The following is a 21591-nucleotide window of genomic DNA, read 5'->3' on the forward strand; positions in this document are numbered from 1 at the left end:
CCACAATCGGCTTTTGTAAAACAATCGACACGATTATCAAAACAGGACCCCTTTGCCACAGAGACTAGATGGATTAATCACCCCCCGGTCGATGCATCAGTTCACAAATACATACATTAATGTTTACCATAAATCACCGATATGGGAAAAGCGTCACGCTTGCGTTAGCAAAAACAGGTTCACCGTCACGATGACTACTTGCAGGGTTGGTAGCCAGATGCTGGGAAACCTTTTAAGTTTTTAAAACAAGGTTTTTGTGCGGCTAAACGATAATGACATGCTAAGGAGAGATCTGAGGGGAAAGAGTATCCTAGAAACAGGTACAGTATTGCGTGATCAGGTCATGTTCATTGTTAACGAATTGTTAATGTATTTTTTTTTTAATTAGACAAACGTATCCTCTCAATTAACGCTGGTTCAAAAACATCCTGCTTCGCAATAAAATGAAAGTAAATAAATTACCATGGGTTACAAATTAACGCATTTTACTAGAAAGTCATCGTAAAGAAGGCGTTGTTAGAAATTTTTCCGTGAATGAAAATAACCTATATTTGTCGATAAACTATCTTTAAGCTTTCCAGATCCTTTTCGCAAAGCCCAGGTGCAGAACTTCTGCGGCGAAAGCCCGTCTCAGGGGCATAAGGGACCCGTCAATAGGGTTGTCTATAATGATATTGAAGCTCTGAGTTCGCCTTATAGTTACTTAATGCTTTTAACACACTGCATCAAAAGCTCGGTCTACTGAATCTCAAGATCCTAGAGATGGTTAAATTTAATTTTACAAAAAAAGCTCATAGTATAGCGCGTAACACTTTCGGTAAATTAGCTATCTATATGGGAAAAGAAGCACACTAAGCAAACAAATGCAAAAAACCATCGAAGTTCGACATAACTGTGTGAACTACTTACCAACAATTAAGAGGAGATATCGTGATGACAATTTTGCCATGGTAAGCGAAATGGCAAGGACATATTAGCTTTCAAGGCATGAACTTAAAAACGGACGCATAAAAAAGGTAAACTTGCACTTACTGATGTACCCGGAGTGTGTACAGTCACATGGTAACGGTCTCTACCAGTTGATATGTATGGATAATGGTTGTCGTCATACCGGAGGCATAGGAATGAAAAATGAGAAAAAAAAATGACAAACCAACAACAAACCAACAAACAAATGAAAAGTACGAACGAACACTTAGGGCGCTGTGAACGAGATTTGTGACTTACAACAAGACGTGATAATGTACTTTTCAATCATGCAAAAATTGTCACATAATTATGGCAGATAAACATATTTTCTTATGGTTACTGACAGCTTAGCAATGCACAACAAAAGACGCGCGGTCGTTCTGCTCATGGGTTATCGTCAGCTGCATCGTTCGTCTCGATTAGAACACTTACACTATGAGGCATAATATACAAAAATGGCTTGAAGCCATGAAGTCGTTGGTCTAGTAAAGAGTTCCTATGTGCTTAAGTTACATAAGGATATCAGTTTTTTTTTTTTAATTTAGCATAACTATTTATAGTTGGACTGAAAAAGACTCGCTAATGTAAACGGGTATAATGGGAATTGCGTACGCATTGCATTTCAACAGTGCACAGTATTTCACACTGATTTTATGAATATAATTTCTTCAGAATAGGCCATAAGACCTATGGCACCTATTTAAATAATACACTGAATGTGAAAGCGTTATGCAATATATAGGACAAATTGCATTATTATTCAACTTACCACCTGATAGCAGATATATTGACTGAAGTCGTTATGGTGACATTGTAAAGGCATGTAAGTACGAAGCGAAAGAACAATACTTATCTTCCTTACTTCTTGCTCCTTATGCTCATTAAGTTCGTTTAGAAACAGAATAGAATGTTTTAAATATTCAACTTAAGTAAATGTACCCTCTAAGATAAACGCCTCGTCATCGACATGCAGTATCCAGCATGTGGGATTTAATTAAAAAAAAAAAAAGGAAAGTTAAATCATTAATTTCATAGATATTCTTCCAAGTTACGAGAGCTTACGTTTAATTAAATTGCATGTCACATGAGCACTAACTGGTATCGGTATAAATAAAGCCACAAAATTGCAGTTTTTCTTATCGTACGTCATAGGTAAAATATTATATTGCAATGAATCGAAAAGTTTTAGTAATTTAATTCAGAGTATTATCACTATTTAGATTTGCAGTAGCAGACGAAACGTGACCTTTTTCAAACAGAGGCTCTGTTTGAACATTATCAGCTTCTGTATGCAGACCTCAGTATCCGTATAAAATCTTGTTAATGCGTAGAAACGTTTATTTAGCGTCAAAATCATAATAGCTGCTAGAAAGGCCGCAGGTTTGTCTACTTCGCACTTCTGCAGTTGACAACGTTGCGTAGACATGGAGTATTGCAAATATCGAAGGGTTACAAATCATTTTAGGTCGCGAGTGATCGATTTAGGGAGTAGGCTGTACGCATTGCCAATGAAAAGGGAGTCGTTCGATTGCACAGATAAGGTTAGTACCTCAAGCTATATGCCACTATGCAGTCTACCTTGCTCATCACTTTGTACAGTACTTCTTTAATATCTTCGCGTAATACCTGTAACTTCAGGGGATGTTGTTTGATCCAGGGAGTACAGACCGTCAAAATCCGATAATATGTTTATGCGGGCGCCCTTTATTAGTCTACATTAACGGTTCTTATTGACTTCGGCAACGGCAGCTGAAGGGCACCATGTATAAATTAAGAAATAATTATATCATTTGATTCTATTCATCTCCATCTGTTATTTGTCGTTTTTTTTTTTTATACATCCGATGGATTGCCGTTTCTATGTGGTTATTATCGTACACAGTAGACGTTAGGGGTTTTTCGAACGCCGTTTTCTCATCAGAGATGTCATTTAACGGCGGCAATAAATACGCTGTTAGACATACGCGTGTATCAGTCTTGTTAATGCTCGTGCAACTAAACAATAGATATTGTTTCTCATAGCACCGCTGCGATTCCTCTAAATCGAACTACTCGCTGCAATCAAGGGAATTGCGTCTGATAGTGTAGATTCTCCATATAGACTATGAAAAACGCACTTTGTAATACGTCCTCGAAAGTTAACGACAACAATGTTTAGCGCAAATCGTACGGAAAACACAAACCTAGATGTACTGAACGTCATATCAACTCTCTATGTTTCTTCTTGATCACAAAAAGACTACGGCACTATCTTTTTCAAAAATATTCTCCGCAAGTGCACGCGGTCAATAATTTCGGTAACTTGATAGAGGCCCTTTTTTAAGTTTTGCCTAAAATGCGAACATATAGCTTTTTAAAGTTTGCCCCCGACAATCACAGCATGATCGATAAGCAATGCTCAAAAAGACAACTTAAACATAATCTAAATAGATTCGACAAACACTATTCGGCTTATATTTGGGTTCAGCCATAGCAATAGTATAGTTAATGTTAGCAAAGGTAACCTGGCATATTTACTTTCCTCTTACTTATCCACAGTAGTAGAGTTTGTAGTTCACGAGCAGGTCCTGATTCTGCCCTGAGCAGGCCGACGCAGCACACGCATCGACCACAAGTTAACTACTCTGTAGAATTGTTTTGTTGGGATATTATTTTGCGTCACATAAATCGTGCTCGGTGCTCATAAGATGCCAAAAATAAGTCGAGTAATAGACAGCTTGATGTACCGCCAGTAAGCTGGCAAATCTATCTTCGATCTCTTAACTGCCCTGCTAGTTCCTTCGTTTTTGTGAATAGGTGGAAGCCCACTTCCAACGTTGTGTAATGCATCTGTTTTTTTTTTTAAATCCAACAGGGGCCAATAAAACGTTTGAGAGCGGTGTGTTAGTAAGAATATCTAAGCTCGTTTTATGTTATTATTATTCTTAGCTCATATAATCATTTGAAGCTGAGCTTAGTATGAGAAACAATATATTGATCAGCGTATGTTTTTCAATTATTCACTCGCTCTGCTACTACGTATGACTTGTCTAGCGGAAACGTTTGGCTATCTAGTGATAATAATGTTTCACAAAAGTATCATTGACGGATAGTGATTATAATCGACATTAGTGCTCCGGTTAGGTCTCTCACTCAACTTGCACGAGCGTTAGAAATACGTCACCGACTCTTACGTAAAGGGATCGGGTCTGAACTTTCTCACGAACCCACCTATCACTACCTGTCGCTAAAGTCTAAGATATCGACGCATCTCAGACAAAGAAGCGTACAGCAATGCAAATAATCAATATAGACACAGATATATTATTAGAGCTTTATATCAATGATTATTACAGTGGGATGATACGCAGATCATATCGAAGAATAGGGGTCATGCTTACCCTCGCTCGCGCACCCACTCATAAAAAATTATGGCATTTTTATCGCTTGCTCACCGACGTCACTGCATAGCTATTTGTTCTATTATTATTATATGATAAGAATGATGATTATAGAATATGAGCATGCGTTTATCGTAGAATTTGTCCAGGGTTCTCATTAGTGACCTCAAATTACGTGCGTACACGCTTCACTAGTCACGTTAAGCTAATGCCCAACCTGCTATTTAGTAAGATAATCATATACTTTGTTAAGAATATTTATCATGAGAACAAAAATATCGTTTTAGATAGAAATATGACAATATCATAGAAGAAGCATGCAATAAAAGCACTTCACGTGAATACAGGTCGAAACTAGGTAAGTTAGTTATTTATATAATTTTCATCTTTTTTATTTACATTATTACGAGTTCAGAGAAAAAGCGTTTCTTATCGGTTTTATAAGCAGCACGTGTCAACACTTTTACTTTATCTAAATGCCCAATCTCAGCGTCCCTCTTTGTCCAGTATTACCCGATCGAATGTGGCATGAGCTACCGTGATTTCCCCAAGCAGTAATTAGTGTAGTAGAACTTCAGTATAACAATGCTCCAGTTAACAACAAGGACCTGCCTGAGCAATAGAGATCAGATATGCATTATTTTCTCACGGAAGACTCAGAGAAAGTCCTTAAGTAGCCACAGATGAAAAAAATCCAGTCAAGACAACAGCTTTCCTACAATTTCATACATACAAAACACCACTTGAGCGCCACATGCTGCTAATTGAAAACACGGAAATTGTTAGCAGTTTGTACAGTGACCACGTTAATGATCTACGGTTTATTCTTTTTCTTATTCTCGTCGAGTTCTACTTCCCGTTAATTGCACAATGACACACTATTACCGACTTTTAAACAGTTCTTTCTGTTGTTTTTTAACTGCTTGCTCCTGTAGGCCAACCAGCTCGATGTCATTATAACGCTGGTCAGGGCACGAGGAACAAAGCCGCATTCGAAAGCCAATTCCATTGCCCTCTAGACCCTTTAGAAAAGTATGCAACAGCTCGGGAGGAAGGGGAAGGAAGGCCCGTTTGTCGACAAATACGCCAAGAGACATCCTTTTCAAATCGATATCTATGGAGATCAGCAGCAGTGTTCCATGGTACGATATTATATCACATTATAATTTCGATGGTCGAAGACACGCGTAATCGAATGAGATGAAAAGCCGGTCGCTGTTATCTTTTCTCGTTCATACCAAGTAGATCATCCTGATTCCATAGAATCGAAAGACAGCACACGAAAAACAATCGGTGCCAAACAGATCGATCGGGCGCCTATTTTGTCCAGCGTTCTGAAATTATTTGATAGTTAACTGACTATATATTGCTTTTATATGTAAAGCTTTGGTACTCCACTAATATTCGTTCTCATATCGCGAAACACAGCGTGAACAACAAATCATTGCAGATGGCTACGCTATCGCTATCGATACTCTGTCAATCAACTGATCAGTACGGAAGGAAGCCTTTGTCTTTATCCGTCGACGCTTTAACGTGGTCCCGTCCCAACTACGCTCATTTTCTCAAGTGTTGTCCGCAGCGAATTTCAGACATCAGACTCCAGCAGCTTTTGATCCTCTTTCGTTTAGCAGTATTAGCGACAGAAGGACGTCGTCGTTCTGCTTTGATAATGAAACTCCGACATACCGTAATGTGAATCGCTACGCTAACATTGGAAGCAATCAAGAGTTTACTCACAGTCGTTCTAAAGCTGTTTCAGCTAATTCCGTTGCAATGACCAGGGGGCGACTGTTGTTGTCATTTACTGTTGTCGACGATGTTGAAGCAGTCGTCTAGCCCCTAGCAGACAGCAGCTCAACAATTCAAACGGATGACTCTAATGAAGCTGCTAGCGGTAATATTCTTGGCGTTGTCCGCTCGACTATTTCTGTAGTCCATGCTCATATTTTTCAAATACTAGCAACCCGTCGTATCCGCCGAGTGCTTGCTTTCTCTGAGTTTCTGACGGGAGTTCAGTGGCAGGCAGGCAGGCAGGCAGACAGACAGACAGACGGACAGACAAGCGGCTTCAGGTGACTGAGCACGCTGTAAACCGTCACGAAACGAGAGACCCATTCCTTATATTTCGTCTTTACCAGAGAGTAGCCGCGAAGGAGGGAATAGGGGGTTACGAAACGCTGGTGTTCGTCGTTACCCTTTTCTCTCTTTGTTATTTTTTCGTATGCTATTTACTCACTCCGCTCATCGGCCGGGTAGCAGCATATTAACAGCGATAGCGTTTGGACGTGTCGGTCGGTTAAGAGCGAAGACGACGCTGAATGCTGCTGAACGATGAACGCCAAACGAACGAAGTCGTAAGGGTGATTCGAGTTCTCAACGGGTTCGTGTTGCCAACGTAGCTACGGTGTAGCCGGCGTCGACCCTGTTTAACAAGCGTCACAAGAACGCCAACGCATATCCATCAAAGAAAAGGCTGAAACGAAATATGACATTGAACATTGCTTAAACCCAACCGCAATAATAACAACGGCAGTGTCGACGGCGCGAATCGCCGGCGGCAGATGAACTTCATGAAGTGTGCATATCCGTAAATAGATCTATCACGACCGACGATATTGGATGGGGTGTGTAGTAGAAAAATGGTATGATTATAGGTCAAAGTAGTGGCCTGTTGCGTTCGATTGAATAATGAAGACATATCAAACTACCCATTTTCAAAAAACTGTTGCTGAAGTGGCTTGAAGGAAAGTTGATCCGATCCCTTAAAGTAGGCATGCAAATTACGATACTCTGCTCAGCTTCTAAGTAATCAGAATATTTAGTTAAATTAGTATGTATATATATATATATATATATATAAGAAGAAGTAGAGCTGTGTATTACTTATAGGCCTTAGCTTACCAGTGCTTATTTCGAAAAACTGCTACTGGCTGTTGTTTAATTTTCCAGTTCCATATTCCCTATAATGAATTATATAGGCTCGATACTGTGTGGTTGTAGGAAACGCCTAGGTCACGCATCTGGTACTTGTTTTATGTACCGCCCAGGGCTAGCCAATAATTTGGACTATAATCTGGAGCTATGAAGGGTTTATCTGTGTAACAGAATCATTGGAAGATACTGGACGAGCTTCTGAAGTTTGCAGTTGAAGCCTCTTGAGGAAGCCAATGATTTAATACTTTACTAAAACAACAATCGAATTATATACATCTGAGTATTTCATATAAATGAAAACTCGCTACATGAGCTGCATCTATATGAAAACGCATTTGGTCAAATGTTCATGTGGTGGGATAGAGTGAGCTATAACTGCTATTCTTTTTGATCACGGCTTTGCGTCCTAAGCTAAACGTCTCACAGGTAATTTAAACAAAATTATTCTAGAAATTCCCAAATTAACTTTAAGATATTATATATTATCAACTACGAGTACGAGTGATGAAACAAGACTTGTTGTAATTTTACTCAAATACGCTACACAAATAATCCACTGACCTAAATTTTGCACTGACAGCAGGTATAGGTCCTAAAGGTTTGAGATATTCGAAAAGACAGAAATAGCCGAAGATGTGTAAGAAGCCAAAAAATTTTTTGAAAAAAGGATCAATCGTTGTAGTTTTATAGATGATGGCTTAGTATCTCAAAAACATTTTGACAATTATTAATAAGAGTGAGAAAAATCATATATCTCTATATCAACCGAAAACGACGCATGGTTATTTTAAAAGCAGCCCGCCAAAATTTTTCTCAATACCTCAGCCAATGAGCGTTGGCAAAAAAAAATTAAAGCAAGATCTAGTTGTATTTATGTTTATAGAGAGGATTACAAAAATCCTTAGAATACTTGACTCTAACGTTTTACGAGACTAGAAAATAGACGCATGTTTTAATGGAGCCCACTAAAAGAACAGGAATTGGACTCTCGCTTGCTTCGCTGTGACTACACAAACAAGTCAACTGACCCTATCCAAGTAAACGAAAAACACTGTGACAAAGACGCAAAAAGAAATACTTGTTATTATTTGTTTTGTCAAGAGCAATGCCGACTGAATGAGTAGCTTCCGATGGTTTTTGATCGTTGGCCTTCAGGACCCGAAACTGCTGGCAAACGAAGTCGATGCCCGTGAATCTGATAGACCTGCGTTTGCTTGTCTCTTTTTTTCTCTTGTTTTGCAACGCCACTGAACAAAAGGTGAGTCGACGAGAGGAGAGGACTGGCAGCGCGGGTGGCGCTACAGGGATTTCTCTTTCGTTTTGTGTCTTTCGTTTCAAATGATCTGAACGACGCGAGCTCTGCAAGCAGATGCTGTAGGCAGCAATGCAAAACCACAAGGTTTATGGCACTCGATGCCCGATGCGAACGCAAACAAACCGTGCGGAACGTAATGTTATGCTGTGGTACTAGAAAGCGCGCCGCTGCAAACGATTCACCGAGGATCTTCAGGACCTAGGGTGATATTTTTAGAGGCAAATGAAACAGAGTAACAAAACGTTAGGTTTCTTAGCTTCTAGACATACATTATAAGGACAACTCAGCACGTAGACTTATTTAGCGCACGCAGGCATAAGCCTGCGTTATTGGTACATCTAGACAAGAAGTTTTTCGTTTAGGCGTCTTGTGAGTTGGTTCTGCTTACCGACGCACCAGTCCACCATGCTATTGTTATGTAGAAATGAAGACTAACAAAAACAGCCCGAGACACTCTTGTCTTCGGATAGCTTGTGCTTTTATTTCAGTCCTCGTAGCGATCTACATCCTCCGCCCTAGGCGGTAATAAGAAATTTGCCATTTCCTGTTTGTACATATAATTCTAGAGACGCGCACACATCATTTTGAACGTACCTGTTTTTAGTCTGATTCGGGCGCGTTAGGGGAGCGATGTTGATCTAATTAACTTGCACACAGTCACAGGCTTGAGGGATGTGCCGGCGTCAATAGCCATAGCAAATTTGCACCGACGACTACCATGTTAGTAGCTATAATTTTACTCAAAAAGAGAAGTGGCTCGAACCTAACTTAAGTTTCCGTGCATCGGTTCAAATTTTATGCGTAACTGAAAAAGTTTGAATAAAATGGGCTGAGACCCATCGGGAAGGTCTAGTTTACACTTTATCTAAAAGGGCGCATGGCAATTTCGAATATCTCAGAAAACTGTCTTAACTAAGTAAATATCTCCATGAAAAAGCCGATTGATCTTCGAAACTCTAAAAGCCATTGTAATCATGCACAAATCGACAAGCAATCACACGTATAATAGTGGAAAACACTTTATAGGGGGGGGGGGGGGGTCTATTTATCTAACAAAGCATAGAGTTTAATGTTTTTGTTCTTAAATGTATTTTTATCTCGCTATTAGAAATGGTGTCTGGCAATGTCGTAAAGAAAACTTTTTCTCTTGGACTAACATTCGTTTAAACATGCATCATTTTATACGCGTAGAAATGACTTCTACCTATACATTTTTCTTATCGACTGTGCCGCTCATCATCTCCAGCATCGGTAGCATATGATTGAATGTAATTACTATCGAACTTTAGCGTAGCAGTACTATAAGTTTAATTTCTGTAGAATGTGTCCATACGTTTTTGAAATCTTTCCAATGAGATCGTCACGATGAATTGCTGAGAGCTTTTGTTGTCGTCGTCATCATCTTGCTGAAGTGTGATGGACTCTTTTATTGGGTGAGAACATAGTCTACCATCCCTACCAACTGCGGTAAAGAAAGCACTTGTTATTGTTGTTTTTTTCACTTAATAACGTTGTAAAGCCAGTTTCTGCAAACATTACAATGTACATGCGACAGTTGGGGCTGTATGGATTTTTAGCGATGCATTCTAAATGTGCACCTTGTCATTGTTATAATACCATGCTTAAGTAAATAATAATATTAACTGGACTGACCTGGTGGCATTTCGTCATGGAAGCTACTTAGACCTGTAAGCTTTTTTTTTTTTTTACTAGTCAATTTCGAGGTTTCAAACAAGCCAACTAAATGCGATGGAAGCACTGAGTTTTTTGAATTTTTTTGATAATAATATAATGTGTGACGGCCTCATCATGTAGTAATGAATCACACAATTAGTTTATCTCCGCCAGATTTTTAGTTGACGAAACAAAATGGCCCAAAAATTTCAAAAAATAACCCATTATTTAAATAATTTTCGACAAATGCCCAGCTAGACTTTTCATCGTTTTCCCAGTAGCCGCACACAATCCGTGCTTTGCAGCCTAATTCAGTTACAAGTTCTGGCGCTATCAGAAGAACTGTAAACTACGCCACCCCTAACAGCTTTTTGTCGGTGTTGCCACTGTTGTGATTTGATATTATTTTGAAATTCAAAATATTTTGAAAAAACAAAAATTCCCTTGCAGGTAATACGTATAGTCTGCGGCTTCTACAATCGCAACGTACCGACACCGCCCCTCGTGGTAATCAACAATGGCCTTCACGTCACCGGAACTACCAACAGCAAAGACGACATCCAAACACGGGGCCATAACGGCATGTAACAGACTGCTCATTGCTGCGGCGTCGAACAAATCCGCGGACGAAATATAATACGGAAAAATTGTGAGAATTATGTTAATATATCTAATAATTCCAGCGTACTAATAATAGAGAAAAACGAACCGAATACGTAATGGGTGTTTGCGTTCACAACCCATGAACATGCCCACAGAATCTTGTTACTGCACTAAACAGGAATAGGTTGTCGGTAGCAAATGTGAGCCAAGGTGTTGCATTAACGGCTCTACATTTTGCCCGAAACGATGATTACAGAAATCAGTTCTTAAATGGAACAAAATAGGGGTGCAATCGTTGACATTGTATGGCTGCTATGCGCGATGGAACATTAGATATCATTTGACCTTTTCAACAATTTTTCAGATGCATAGGAGAAGTAATAGAAAATTTACCACATCTTCAAAGAGTTGTATATACTTCATTACCTATTTTTCAATTGTTTCAATTATATGTTATATCTGCAGGCGTGTGAATGACAATGCAAACTTCCGGCAACAAAAATTAAAATCTGGCTATGCTTCCTTGTGGCACTCTCAGCGTTGTAGCTATCTAGTATGCGTTTGTCTAAAGACACTTCAAGGAAATGTGACAGCTAGACAAATTTTCCTGTCTATGCAGGTAAATCAAAATATAGTTTACAGACAAAAAGAAAGGCTCAAGTAAACCGATCCTCCCTATTGTTGACATGGATAAAATTCACAAAAAGCATTTTGGCTTTTTGGAAAGTGTATAATTTTTTAAATCCACCAAACAAAAGTTAAGAGTAATCTACTTTTGTAGTTAGCACTATTAACGTTTCATAACGTAATAATGTAAAGAACAAAACCTACATTTATATATACAGTATAAAAACGTACCAAATTACCTTCCACGACTTTTCTTCGTCGAATAGTATAAGGCATATAAAAACAGTCTGCACCATCGACGTATAGTACGATCATCCCGCAAACAGGTTTTGTTGAAGTCTCACAAATCAATTATCATTTAATTTTCAATATGATGTCCTTGTCTCACCAAACGTTACTAGTAGTTGAGCATAAGCACCAGGTATCGATTTGCTAACCGATCACGTGTGTATTCGTAGCCCCGGCATGGCTACACATTAATAGATAGCATTACCTGGGTGGTGCTCCGCTTCATCAATTTGCAAAACTGGGCAAAAATGACCCACCGGCCGTCGGGGTATCCGGACCTCAAAAGCCCTTTGCATCGTTTTGCTATACAAAGACATAGCACTCATAATAACAGTAAGGCAAGGCGGAAGCTCCAACAAGCTTGATAGTGATGGCCAGTAGCGACAATGAAAGGCTGAAAAGCAGCGAGGTAATGGCCGCTCCTTAGCTGCCCCATGAAAGAGGTATGCAGACAGGATGAGTGAGGTCTACTCTAAGGTCAGCCGCTGTCCCGCGTCAACAATCCAACTATTTGCTTCTAGTAAAGTCAACGGCCCAAACTCAAACAAAGACAGGGTCGAGTTGCAACTAGCACTAACGTAACTAACTTGTAGACGGACCAATCGGCAGCGAGAGGTAGGAGACGTTGGCGAAATTCGCCGGAGCTGGTCGAGTTGGTTTCAGGCGAGCACCGCGTCTTCACCCGCTTCTAAAGGAGACTGCAGAAGCCTAAAGGTAATGGTATCGATATGGTGGGTCCCAGACGCTGTGCGAACACGCATTAAGTATACAAGCATTAGCCATTGATATGCGTGTATGCATTGTATATATTTGCAAAAAAAAACTCAAGAGACAGGGAGCATTTGATGTTTTTGTTACAGTCGATCCTGTCGTGGTTATACTTTGTATTGGCCAACTGAACAAGCGGCGCTAATGAAGCTTCCATGACAACTACGTGCTCTTGGGCACATATTAAGTATGGTCATTGGTACCTGTAAAGGCTCACCGACAGAATGGTAGAAAGGCCTTCGCGCGCACACACTATATATACAAAAACAGAACAGTTGAAGAGGCCATATAGTCACGTTGTCCTTTCAGCTGAGTAGTCCATGTGACGTAGTTCCGTGCAATGAATGCTAGCGCTGTTGAAACAGCCTTACAATAGTAACAGTTCTAGCATGGTTACTGGGCATCTAATAGTATCTTCTTCCACCGTGCATCTTCTTTCCATTGTATCTATTCCACATCAGCGATGACGGCTCGCAATCCAGATACATTATGGTACTGCGAAGTCAGACTGTCGCCACGTAATTGAGCACTGTAGGCCATAAACGGCACGCAGATGCATGTAGGTTAAACGGAATCAGTATTCCCCTATCTGAATCCCTACGTTGTTTTTGATTACTGGATGGTTAAGTAATCGAGCCTCCCTCCCGCTCCTGAAACAGGAGTCCAACGGCGATCGCGTGTTAGTAGAGTGTGGATTAAAATTGTGCCATTAGCGTACACAAAAAAACGATTTAAAGACATGGAAAGCGTTTTGTACACACAGACGCATAGACAGGTCAACAGTCAACCATCGTAATAAATATATAAGATAAAAACAAACAATAAGATCTTCCGTATGTGTCACTTCGGTTAAATAGGTTTTGTGCAGGGAGGACCATGTTGCGAATGTTGAGAGAGCCAGACAATTCTTTTTTGTACCGTTTTAGTGCCAGCAACGGCAATTCATACGTAGCAAACCGTCAACGACAAGACGGCTTTACCTTAATCATCTATATTATATATGTTGACATTTCCGTGTCCTTTCAGCTGGCGTTTACGCTTCAGAAATTAGATTGGTAACCAGTAGTCTCTTTTAGCCACGTCATACACATATTGTTTTACGTCAGTACTGGGAAGAAATGACGTAAGGGTCTACGTAATGCATTCGAACCAACACTCGTATGTTTAGTCTCCTACAAAAAAAAATGTTGAATTTTATACTGACATTGGTTACGCTATATCTACTATACTACAGTGCGCAGGTCGTGGTCTAGGTTTGAATTCAGGCAAAGACACAGTTCATGTTGCGCTGGGAGTTAGCCGCCCAAAATAAGATCTAACGGTTTAAGGACTGGACTTAGAAAACGAAAGCATTTTTTTACGATATAAATATTAAAATCGGGAAAGATAAACAATATTTTCATTTTTTTTTTTATATAGTACGTATGAACAGATGTCCGATATGAAACTAGGTGATCGAGGAAAAATTTATTATGTACAAAAACAACGCATCTAACATTCATAAACAAAAAAGGTAAAGATCCTTGGCACACTACGTTCAATAAACCAGCATCGAGATATTGCCTCACTTATGCATCGCATCTACGTAAATGCATCCTATGAGGTCAAATAATTAACCCCTTTAGTCACAGAAAAGTTTCTCGTCGCTCCACGTTACCGTTTTATCGTCAATTCGCTTACAAAATAATACAGTTTTTGCCATTAAAAAACAAACATTTGATGTTGTTAAAGAGAATCCCTACAAGCTTTTCCTTGGCGAAAAGTTTGCTCACTTTTAGCTATCGGTACCCTTGTGGTTGTTCAATTACCGGTAGGTTTCGAGCATACGACCCTGTCCTGTGAGCTGTACTGGCCGACTACGCAGCCTCAGGTCGTTAGTGGGCCGTTTCTCGTGCGTTTGATTATTTCTATCGAAGATTCGTCATAAACGAAGGTCCTTCACTTTTCCTTTTTTTGTCTTCGTATCGTGTCGGGATCATACTTTTCGCCCACAAATTTGTCAAAATTAACGACTTCGCGGAGGTCGCGCAAACGCTGAAGTGAACGGATAACATCGTAGCGTCTGATTTGCTGAATTCTACTGCTTACGAAAAAAGAAAAGATATCTTGTTAGCTTTATCTGGTCGAGATGATGAAACAGGATGTTTCGAGTTGTAGGAAAAATACATAAGGGAGAAATTTTTTTTTTTATAAACAGCTGGCTCAACTGTGATGGCGCCATGTCTGTCAAAGAGGCTTAATCACTCATAGAATTTTTCATCTTATTACTGTTACAGCTGCCATTACCGTGCGTAACCGCTTATCATACATATGCCGATAATGTTCTTCTCGTGTTAACTTAGTTATTTAAGGGTGAACTTTTCCATCAGTTACAACTATTTTCATGCTATAATACGTTACATGCTAATCTAACAACAAAATAACGAGTAATACGTAATTATGCTAGAGCTAAATATTAGACGTGTTAGATTGGACATTTAAGTTGCCAAATGCTCGCTTATATTTTAATTTTTATAGCATTTAATCATAGTGCAATAATATTTGGATAATTAATATAATGATCGGCTGTTCTAGAAAGCGCAGACGGTACGCAACAGATCTACTGCAACGGGTGAAGTTCATCGTCCATCCAATTATACAGAAACAATGTCTTCTTTCATAATTGAAGAGCTAACACTTATTAACCTACCTATTGTTCAAAATGTTGCTTCACATAAAATATTGTAAATCCAAAATTTGGTGTTTTTTTTTTTTGTTATGACACTGTCCAAGTTTGCTTTTTATCCATCACGTCACCTAATAGAGTTAATGCTGTCTCGCGTCCACGTCAAATGACACTCAGAATTGATTAGTACATCGATACGCCGCTTCGAACGATCAAATCAAATGCAATTACTCCAGAAATTAGGTGTATCTTGATTTCAATATCAGGGAATGGTTTTCAAGGAAGCGGTTTCAACACGACGTCATGCTTTCGCACGCCCGCCCGCGACTGGTTTTTTCTTCCCGAAGAGAGCCTCTTGTCGCTCATGTTGCTAATCTTGCCCCCCGAAACTACTTCTAGCGAATAAAAGTTGTGTGACTACTTAATTCTGTTTTGTTGTGTCTATTAGCTAGTTATCTAGCTAGCTAGCTAGCTGCTCATCGGACTTGTCTAACCTTCGACCCTGAATGCGGCACTATCGAACTTTTTTAGGGTGTTTTGGAATAACTTTTGCAACTCGGAGATAACAAGTTTGATCCCTTTACACAACAAATTAAGAACGCGTGGGGTTGAAGACCTAAAACTGCCGGATGCTCCAACAAGAAAAACCTAGAACCACAATTTTGCGTCAAAACAGAGCGTTAAACCTTTGCTCACGTAGCACTTTCAAGGAAATCTACAAAACCCGCAACAGTCGGCCAATGTAAAGTTAATCATCACTTTTTTGGCCTGTTGACGGCCAGTCGTTCATGATTAGCAGATAGGTTAAACAAGTATTTGACAGACACTGGCCATCCAATGGCCATATCTCAAAAAAGTTTGACAGCAAAATGACTAAACCTATTTTGATAACAAAGACCCGTGACAAATAACAAGTGCAGTCTGAGCTGGCGGAAAAATTCTGTCTGTGACTGGATAGTAATTTTATCAGAGCTTTTAACATTGTAAAATAAAACGTTGCAATGTGGAAATAGACCTGCCGCGAAAAGGTTTGCAACATTGATAATCCTTTACTGGCTTTTTACCATTCAGAATACTATATATGAGCCAAATTTGTCTGTTTAGAAGAAACTTTAGCAGTAGAAGAAGTCTAGAAAAAGTCATATTAATCAAGGAAGCAGCTGCTGGACGAAAAATTCGTTCGACATCAATGAACCTTATTTATAATAAATACAGTTTTAATAGCTACACACATAATCGCCGGCAACAGTATATGTCTATTGTTATAGCAGATATAGTTTTCAATTAATTTTTTTCTAGTTTTTGTGGCTTTGATTCCACTCCGAGGGTCATCCTGTAGCCATATCAGTATGCGAACCACAAGAATCTTAACACAGACTCAGCGAGAAATATCAAATATACAGGTCTGTATGTATTTCGTTACCATGATACGACAGCAAGATACGTTAGTGCATGTCCTGTTTTCCAAGCTGAACTTTTTACTATAACAATTGCTCCAGCTAGAAGTTAGCGCCTTGGACACCCATTGTTAGGTGGTAATCATCAGGGAAAAGCTACATTTATTACTGATACTATACCTGCTGTTCCGTCGTTGCCGTTGCAATAAACCTAACAGCATACAGCCTCGTGGAGGGGGAATTCGAAATGAAATATATATGCTATATAGAGTTACGAACGGTTAACCGTCTGCTGACCTGTTTTTATGTAAATCGAAAATGATATCTACTAACTAGCTTTTCAAGCTCGCAGCTGGCGTGTAAAGTACACACATAGAAACTACAATCAAGAAACATGTTTGCCAGAAAGTAAGTCGCTATATTTCAACAATAGCCCAGTGACGAATCGAGCTATTGGGAGCTTACATACGTTTGGGAACCATACTAAACAAAAGTCTAATTACGTAGGTAGTAGAATAACCAGTCCCGGTATAGCAGAAGTATAAGGAAACGACGAACATTTGGTTATCAGTTATAACAAAAAAATTAAATTCACTTTTTTCCTGCGAAACGTCGGGGATATCGCAGTGTCGAAAAGTGTTCAGAAAAACTCGTAGGATACATCTTCAAAAAAATACTTATCGTTTATATTCCTACAACTTATGATGCCATTAGCTTCTGGGTTTGTGTGCCTCTCCTCATTACAAATTTGTACATGCATTAGATCATGCGAGTGGGTTGGAGATGCTGTGACGGGCAGCATTGCTGGAACTACACAAAGCACGTGCTAAGTGAAGCATCGTTAAGACTGCATTTGCCCTGCAAGTCCCTAATAATAAATACCGGTGTTTACGCACTGCACGACGCAATTGTATTAACGTATCTATAAGATTTTTAGCGGATAGCGCTGATGTACTCGTTAGTTATTTTTCCGACGTTTCGTCCTTCAGCCATCAAACATCAAAAAGAGATGCTTATATGGGTAACGTTTTCTGTACGCAATCTCAACACAATCCAGCATTCGCCGAACGGACAGTACCTTCAAACGTGAGCTTCTCAGAAGCACGAAAAGGATATTAATTTTGATAACAAGTTTGCTTGTTTCTTGTTAAACATATGTGGCATTTAGTTATTACCTCCCATATGTATGTTATTACTTTTCTGCCGGAGAAGTATCGGTCAAACCGTCTATCCCTGCTAATCGAAAAAGCCGATATCTAATTGCCCCTTTTTATTTTGGCCCAACTTTTAACAAAGGTCAACAAATTGAATACAGCAAATGTTAGCTAATGACACTCACAGAACGACACGTACTGTTTCATAGAGTACGTCCTGTTACGTTCTCCGCCCCAGTACCTTCTACCGACTAAATATAGTCGGAAAACGAGTTTGGCACCCATTTAGTCCCGATCGTCTTCTTCGTACCACTGTAGCTTTGCTCGTCCTTTGGCCTTTCACAGTATCAGCTCCTGTCCGGGTTGTAAAGCCCCTATGGCCCCGTGCCTCTAGGTATAACATCGCTCGTCTGCCATCCGATGCCCCTACTAGTACGCCGACGTCGTATCTCGCTGTTGTCGTCACGATTACAGTGAAACGTTGTAGCCAAATTGTAGCGATTTGTGCCTGGGCGGCCAAAAAAAAAGGGTAGAAGGCAACATGATTATGCAACAGCTAAATAACGTCAGTAGTGATAGGAACAGCGGCAAGGACACAAAGTACTGACCGTGATCCTCGTGTTCGGTACGTACGTCGAATGATAAAAGTAACTAGTGGTGGCTAGATCGCCATACGGATGGCTGGTCCAATAGCTCTCGAAGTGGGTGATTGACTAACGATGTCTCATTCGCGAGTCGAATGTTTACGGTGTGCCCGAAGGCCTATAGCTCTTCTCGTTGGCTATGCTCTGACTCGAAACGATTTTGATCGATCGGACGCCGAGTTGTTGTTATCATTATTAGGTGGTTGCACGATTGCGACAAGCTGTTTTGGCAGCAAGGGCAGCAAACACGGCCAGCTCATCGGATACCAGCTGGAAAAAGTAAATCGGAGATTGAAAACGTGGGGAAATAAAATTAAGCAAATTTTGTGAGCTTCATAAACGTGGCTGGCAAGTTGTCTGTTCATCTGTGGCAAATGGATAGCACACGCGTTCATGTCGACAAAGGCGATGAGCGAAGGGTTTGGCGAAAAAACTCATACTGAATTAAAAATAATCCATAACCAATGATTTCAACGTCTAGTGTGAATAACATGGGGATTGATTCTTCCACTGAATCTATCTATCTATCTATCTATAGAAATTGTTCTAGTAATCAATTAAAAATGAGACAATGTTCAGGACTTGCGTAGTGCTGAACTTAGAATAACAGCGCCGTTCGTTTTGCCTTGAAGCGAAGATCAATTCTCAGTTGTCTAGGTTAGGTTCGGGTGGGAAACTAGGTTCCGACTAATATCTGAAGTTGTTTTTATACCGCGCCGGACAGCTAAACTGGCACAATTGCAAGTTAATACAACATGCAGGTTACTATAGTTGAAGGACACTTCGTTATTAGTTTTACATTATAATTCCAAAGATGTTCATAGCATATAACGAGTGACTGAATCCTGATTCGGAAAACATTGACGCATGCAGATTAGGTCAATCGTTATTAGGACTTCTCGCTTTGCTTTAGAGGGTCATCATAAGCAGTATTTTTGTTAATAGGAATAAACAAATAAAGTTATAGCTGAAGGTAGACTAATATGAATATGAAAGATCATAGTCCAATGGTCCTATAAGGAATGGCTCAGCTATTGGAAGCGCGTTGACGGAGTCACTTAAAGAACTGATTTTCGGATACTGTCGACCGTTAGGTGATCGAAAAGTTCGATAAAATGATCAGATAACGAAGCAAAATCAGATCAGATCTCGTACAACTTCTGTGTTTCAGATTCCGACCTGATTTTTGGATCGATGGATATTTTTTTTGCGATTACGCTATATAACATGAGTCATTAAAGAAAAAAAAATTCGCACATCTATTTTGCGTCAAAAAATAATTGTGACTTCCAAAAAATGTTTTACGTTTCTTTGTTTTTGCTTTCAGCTAATCAAACAAGTGATGGATACACAGATAAAAATCCGCTACGGTTGATCGCTATTGTTTAAAGTACATCATTTAGTTATGGTATAATTCAAAAGCTTAATTATTGACCAGACTTCAAAAAAAACGCTTAATGCGCATCATTGTATGACTATATCAGAAAATTGACAAGGCGATCTCAGAAAGGGTCTCTGTTGCTGTTTCAGTCATACAAAGAACATCCCTCACCTACGTACGACGTGCTATGGACAGAAATGGAGCCACTTGAAAACTTTTCATTTATTCGGAAAAGGGTAGAGTGTAGTGGGCAAATATGCCAGAATAACGCAATGCGACGCGTGATTTTGCCTTATTCCTGGCCTGTTCGCCTCTCTGTACAGATAGGATCCATTCCTTCATATAACACAAAATCGTATGCAGATGATTATTCTGTGCCGCTTTGCCCGTGGACCGATTCCGGGGTTGTGTCGTCAGCTCCAACTGAACCTTTCAATTGTCTTCTACGTGATGCACAGAAATTACCGCTAGCGCGAGCTATTTCTTCATACAGTTTTATGCAGCTGTTACCGTCACCGTTTAAATACGCTGCTTAATTCCCCTGCTTCCATTAACTCCATTCCTGTTCCTTTGAAGGTTTCGTGGCAATCGTCAATAATTGGTCAAATTTGTTGTTAGTTATCACCATGTCCAATGGACGCGGAAGAATGGACGGCGCCATGCGATAGGCTGTCGGTGGTCCTCGAGCCCCTAGCGTCTTTGTCACAATACTCGAGACAGTAAACGATGACGCTGTAGATGTCATTGTTGCTATTTTAATTGCTCCCCATGCCGTTTCGCCTTTGGGGAGACAGGTCGTAACAGATTTAGCGTTTACCGTCGGCTTTGGCTGATTTCGTCAGCTGTAATTTGGCGCGCGGCAGGTCGCGCTACTTTGATATCGGCTGAGGCATCGATGGTGACGATGGTGCAGTAGCGGCCCAGCGACCCTATCATTTATTTTACTCTAACTCCCAATGAACGGATAGAGAGAAACATAGGCGAGGACGAGAGTTCTTAAACTTCATGAACTCATTCAATTTTTCTGTTGCTACCGTTACTGAACCAGGTGAGTTTGTTGCTTTGATGCTAGGCGATGACTTTTGGCGAGAATTTGGCCTACGCGCCTTGAATTTATGTAGCTTTTTAACAGCGCTTACTTGACACGGTAGCTTGCTTATTGCTCTCAGTTGCACAGTCAGGTTAACGCAAGAAACGAAGTATAGAAACGCACAGAATAAATGTTGCGTGGGTGGCTTCTTTTGTAGCGGATTTGCTGATTGATTTGAATATATTTTGACCGTTGCGAGAGGCTCGCTGATTTTGGCCTTATCTGAAAATGGCCGTTTATAGATTAACGTCAATAAACATCAGTCGTCGAAACTTACACGTCTGTTTTTAAAAAACGTATACTTACCGGTAAAGCGGTACTTTCAATTCGAAAAGCGCGTTCTTAGTCTAATCTCAATCTGATAAGTATGAATCGTTAAGCTCGACTAACGAAATGAATTTAAATTCCTATGAAAAAGTAAAAATGGAGATACCGACTGTTTGTAAAAGTTGTTAATTCTTACAAGGTTGGAGAACGTATTGGTAACGGAAGGCAGGAAAAACAAACCTAAATCTATAGAGGTCTATAGAAGATTTTCATCATTTCATTATAAAAATCACACAACATTAAATTTCCAACGGCAGGGTTTTTGGGGATAAACGGCAACCATGGCTCCAAAATACAACAAAGATCCAAGAACATTAGATGTAAGGATCAGCTCGATCAGTAAGTCAAGCGGGTGAAAACTGATTTCGGATT

The 21591-nt window shown here is 39.8% G+C and overlaps 2 long non-coding RNA genes across 4 annotated transcripts; one reads left to right on the plus strand and one right to left on the minus strand.

Moving 5' to 3' along the window:
- Positions 1-5128: 5128 nt before the first annotated feature.
- LOC111244848 (uncharacterized) lies at positions 5129-21167 on the minus strand. 3 transcript variants are annotated; one of them, XR_002671082.2, is made up of 5 exons: positions 18992-21167; positions 11737-18691; positions 10766-10877; positions 9935-10063; positions 5129-8799 (listed from the first exon to the last, which is right to left on the minus strand). It is a non-coding gene; the product is annotated as an uncharacterized LOC111244848 (long non-coding RNA). The 3 variants fall into 3 exon arrangements; XR_015321358.1 differs by having other exon boundaries at positions 11737-18285; positions 18411-21167; XR_015321357.1 differs by having other exon boundaries at positions 11737-13211; positions 14370-21167.
- Positions 8407-11558, plus strand: LOC111244846 (uncharacterized). The gene is made up of 3 exons (XR_002671080.2): positions 8407-8544; positions 10726-10924; positions 11344-11558. It is a non-coding gene; the product is annotated as an uncharacterized LOC111244846 (long non-coding RNA).
- Positions 21168-21591: the final 424 nt, after the last annotated feature.

This window comes from Varroa destructor, unplaced genomic scaffold (genome assembly GCF_002443255.2).
Source record: "Varroa destructor unplaced genomic scaffold, Vdes_3.0 BEIS01000002.1, whole genome shotgun sequence".
NCBI classification, from domain to species: domain Eukaryota; kingdom Metazoa; phylum Arthropoda; class Arachnida; order Mesostigmata; family Varroidae; genus Varroa; species Varroa destructor.